The sequence below is a fragment of the Schistocerca gregaria genome, unplaced genomic scaffold (genome assembly GCF_023897955.1).
Source record: "Schistocerca gregaria isolate iqSchGreg1 unplaced genomic scaffold, iqSchGreg1.2 ptg000640l, whole genome shotgun sequence".
Taxonomy (NCBI): Eukaryota; Metazoa; Arthropoda; class Insecta; order Orthoptera; family Acrididae; genus Schistocerca; species Schistocerca gregaria.
Genome location: NW_026062026.1, coordinates 270001 through 275000, shown reverse-complemented (window position 1 = coordinate 275000; position 5000 = coordinate 270001). Strand labels below are relative to the sequence as shown.

Below are 5000 nucleotides of genomic sequence, written 5' to 3'. Positions count from 1 at the left end.
AACAATTGCAAGCCCCAATCCCTAGCACGAAGGAGGTTCAGCGGGTTACCCCGACCTTTCGGCCTAGGAAGACACGCTGATTCCTTCAGTGTAGCGCGCGTGCGGCCCAGAACATCTAAGGGCATCACAGACCTGTTATTGCTCAATCTCGTGCGGCTAGAAGCCGCCTGTCCCTCTAAGAAGAAAAGTAATCGCTGACAGCACGAAGGATGTCACGCGACTAGTTAGCAGGCTAGAGTCTCGTTCGTTATCGGAATTAACCAGACAAATCGCTCCACCAACTAAGAACGGCCATGCACCACCACCCACCGAATCAAGAAAGAGCTATCAATCTGTCAATCCTTCCGGTGTCCGGGCCTGGTGAGGTTTCCCGTGTTGAGTCAAATTAAGCCGCAGGCTCCACTCCTGGTGGTGCCCTTCCGTCAATTCCTTTAAGTTTCAGCTTTGCAACCATACTTCCCCCGGAACCCAAAAGCTTTGGTTTCCCGGAGGCTGCCCGCCGAGTCATCGGAGGAACTGCGGCGGATCGCTGGCTGGCATCGTTTATGGTTAGAACTAGGGCGGTATCTGATCGCCTTCGAACCTCTAACTTTCGTTCTTGATTAATGAAAACATACTTGGCAAATGCTTTCGCTTCTGTTCGTCTTGCGACGATCCAAGAATTTCACCTCTAACGTCGCAATACGAATGCCCCCGCCTGTCCCTATTAATCATTACCTCGGGTTCCGAAAACCAACAAAATAGAACCGAGGTCCTATTCCATTATTCCATGCACACAGTATTCAGGCGGGCTTGCCTGCTTTAAGCACTCTAATTTGTTCAAAGTAAACGTGCCGGCCCACCGAGACACTCAACTAAGAGCACCCTGGTAGGATTTCAACGGGGTCCGCCTCGGGACGCGCAAGCACGCCTTCGGCTCGCCCCACCGGCAGGACGTCCCACGATACATGCCAGTTAAACACCGACGGGCGGTGAACCAACAGCGTGGGACACAAATCCAACTACGAGCTTTTTAACCGCAACAACTTTAATATACGCTATTGGAGCTGGAATTACCGCGGCTGCTGGCACCAGACTTGCCCTCCAATAGATACTCGTTAAAGGATTTAAAGTGTACTCATTCCGATTACGGGGCCTCGGATGAGTCCCGTATCGTTATTTTTCGTCACTACCTCCCCGTGCCGGGAGTGGGTAATTTGCGCGCCTGCTGCCTTCCTTGGATGTGGTAGCCGTTTCTCAGGCTCCCTCTCCGGAATCGAACCCTGATTCCCCGTTACCCGTTACAACCATGGTAGGCGCAGAACCTACCATCGACAGTTGATAAGGCAGACATTTGAAAGATGCGTCGCCGGTACGAGGACCGTGCGATCAGCCCAAAGTTATTCAGAGTCACCAAGGCAAACGGACCAGACGAGCCAATCCGATTGGTTTTGATCTAATAAAAGCGTCCCTTCCATCTCTGGTCGGGACTCTGTTTGCATGTATTAGCTCTAGAATTACCACAGTTATCCAAGTAACGTGGGTACGATCTAAGGAACCATAACTGATTTAATGAGCCATTCGCGGTTTCACCTTAATGCGGCTTGTACTGAGACATGCATGGCTTAATCTTTGAGACAAGCATATGACTACTGGCAGGATCAACCAGGGAGCTGCGTCAACGAGAGCTGAGCAGCCGGCCGCCCGGGAGTGTGTCCCGAGGGCCCGCGCGAACACGCAAGCGTCCGCTCAATTATTCTGCAAACAGGAGGAGGCTGAGCTCCCCTGCACGATACACCTCGAAACCCTCTCAGGTCCCGGCGGCGCGCAGCGCCGTCCTAAGTACTTGGTCGGGTTCGAGAGAGGCGCAATCGCCCGGAGATAGGCGAGTAGACGCTTTCAGTGCGAACACCCGTGCTCCCAACTGAGCTTGCCGCTGCCGACAGAGGCCCGGGAGCGTGCTGTCGTGGCATTGCCGGCGGGAAACAACACGCGCCACCTACGGTGACCGGCAGCTCCAACGCCAGCGCCACAGAAGGGCAAAGCCCCACTTGGGTGCAGAAGCGAACTCTCCCAGCACAGCGCACGCGCCAACACGTCCGCAGAGCTGCGATACAAACCACCTGCGAGAACCGCTGGGGGCGACCGAGCAGCAGACGGCGTCGCGACGCCGAGTGCCGGGCGGCGGCGCATCCTCAACGCACACAGTCCACAATCGGACCAGCACACTGCAGATGTCCACCGCGCTTCGCACCGGGCTCGGCAGAACCCACTTTGGCCGCCTGGCGCCGCGCGCAGGGTGCGCCGGCGCATAGCTGGGACGCCAGCCGGGCCCGTCGGCCGGCGCTCCTGCCACTGGGCGCCCCCCACCAGCCGGCTGTAGTGCGTGCGCTCACGCAGCGCGCGGCCAGCACGCCGGGCGGCCCCCCCTCACCGGCCGGGGACTGTCCCGCCAAGCCACAGCCTCGTATCGCTTCATACCCACATGGCCAACTAAGGTTCGGGGGCATGGCGGGTACCGCCGAAACAACCGGTTCACAGATGTACCGATCGTCGCTATCACCGATGCACCTGCAGCGCGAACAACCGCTCAACAACTGATTTCCAGTTCATTTGCGGATCTTTGGCAGCAAACGTATACGTCAATCTACATTTGCGAAATCTACGATTCTGGCATGCCTGCATGTTATGTGTCACGACACGCTACATCAGCCCACATACACACTGCGGCATGTACACGAGAGAACACGTGGAAGATGGTCCGCGCACGTGTGCAATGTCCCTTGCGCGGTCGACTGTCAACCGGCCTCTGTAGCATGTCGCAGATGTGGAACGCGGTCCACCGTGCTATCATGTTGTGTGGGGCAATACGATTAAATAGGAAAACCCTCGTCGCTACATCAACAGACGGCTCACGCTGATTCCCGGCAGAGGGAGGAGGGGGGGGGGGGCCAACATGCAATACTTTCGTCCGTACCTACTTACCACATGTCTGTACGGCGTACAACAGTGCAATCTCGCTGTAATGGGGAGACGAGACAAGTAGCATCGTGCACAACATATGGCCCTTATGATTCGCCATTGTAGGGCGCAGCCGGTGTACGGTCAAGCATGTGCCACATTATGTCACTCAGTACGTAACGACGGATGATCAGTGTGGGTTACGCGTACATCAGCGGACAGTCCACACAGGCCGTACCACAACGTACACTGACTGCATCGACAACCGAATGCAACTGAACAGCTGCAAGGCTCATTTCACAAACAAACGCCTGACCGACCAGCTTGGAAGGGCAGGAGGGGAGGGCGATATTCGTTCTGTAGCGGTACACCCTTCCAGTGGTTAGCGGGACTGTGTAGAAAGTACGCAACACTCGAAAGACCTTTATGTGAGGGTACGCACCATGGCATCAAGAAATACACATGACACCAGAGGATCCAAGCAGTGAACTATGTTCAGAGGGTTGCTGTTAGGCAAAGCTACATTCCTGTGACGTTACATGTGACAGTTAAGGTGCAGTGTAAGTTAGGTTAAGGTGCAGTGTAAGTTAGGTTAAGGTGCAGTGTAAGTTAGGTTAAGGTGCAGTGTAAGTTAGGTTAAGGTGCAGTGTAACTTAGGTTAAGGTGCAGTGTAACTTAGGTTAAGGTGCAGTGTAAGTTAGGTTAAGGTGCAGTGTAAGTTAGGTTAAGGTGCAGTGTAACTTAGGTTAAGGTGCAGTGTAACTTAGGTTAAGGTGCAGTGTAACTTAGGTTAAGGTGCAGTGTAACTTAGGTTAAGGTGCAGTGTAACTTAGGTTAAGGTGCAGTGTAACTTAGGTTAAGGTGCAGTGTAACTTAGGTTAAGGTGCAGTGTAACTTAGGTTAAGGTGCAGTGTAACTTAGGTTAAGGTGCAGTGTAACTTAGGTTAAGGTGCAGTGTAACTTAGGTTAAGGTGCAGTGTAACTTAGGTTAAGGTGCAGTGTAACTTAGGTTAAGGTGCAGTGCAACTTAGGTTAAGGTGCAGTGTAACTTAGGTTAAGGTGCAGTGTAACTTAGGTTAAGGTGCAGTGTAACTTAGGTTAAGGTGCAGTGTAACTTAGGTTAAGGTGCAGTGTAACTTAGGTTAAGGTGCAGCGTAAGTTAGGTTAAGGTGCAGCGTAACTTAGGTTAAGGTGCAGCGTAACTTAGGTTAAGGTGCAGCGTAACTTAGGTTAAGGTGCAGCGTAACTTAGGTTAAGGTGCAGCGTAACTTAGGTTAAGGTGCAGCGTAACTTAGGTTAAGGTGCAGCGTGGGTTAGGTTAGGGGCCAACGTGGGTTAGGTTAGGGGCCAACGTGGGTTAGGTTAGGGGCCAACGTGGGTTAGGTTAGGGGCCAACGTGGGTTAGGTTAGGGGCCAACGTGGGTTAGGTTAGGGGCCAACGTGGGTTAGGTTAAGGGCCAACGTGGGTTAGGTTAAGGGCCAACGTGGGTTAGGTTAAGGGCCAACGTGGGTTAGGTTAAGGGCCAACGTGGGTTAGGTTAAGGGCCAACGTGGGTTAGGTTAAGGGCCAACGTGGGTTAGGTTAAGGGCCAACGTGGGTTAGGTTAAGGGCCAACGTGGGTTAGGTTAAGGGCCAACGTGGGTTAGGTTAAGGGCCAACGTGGGTTAGGTTAAGGGCCAACGTGGGTAAGGTTAGGGGCCAACGTGGGTAAGGTTAAGGGCCAACGTGGGTTAGGTTAAGGGCCAATGTGGGTTAGGTTAAGGGCCAACGTGGGTTAGGTTAAGGGCCAACGTGGGTTAGGTTAAGGGCCAACGTGGGTTAGGTTAAGGGCCAACGTGGGTTAGGTTAAGGGCCAATGTGGGTTAGGTTAAGGGCCAACGTGGGTTAGGTTAAGGGCCAACGTGGGTTAGGTTAAGGGCCAACGTGGGTTAGGTTAAGGGCCAACGTGGGTTAGGTTAAGGGCCAACGTGGGTTAGGTTGCCAGAGATGTGTCAAATCAGGATGTACGTTTGGCTGGTGTCAGGTGGTGGGTTGGTTCGATGCCTTTATAAGGGGTGTG

At 53.6% G+C, this 5000-nt stretch overlaps 1 non-coding gene across 1 annotated transcript in view; it reads right to left on the bottom strand.

Moving 5' to 3' along the window:
• The window catches only part of LOC126317755 (small subunit ribosomal RNA), a 1893-nt gene extending 242 nt beyond the window's left edge, over positions 1–1651 (bottom strand). Inside the window, exon 1 of the ribosomal RNA XR_007556883.1 lies at positions 1–1651. This exon is cut by the window's left edge and continues 242 nt beyond it. This is a non-coding gene — a ribosomal RNA (small subunit ribosomal RNA).
• Between the last annotated feature and the right edge of the window lie 3349 nt (positions 1652–5000).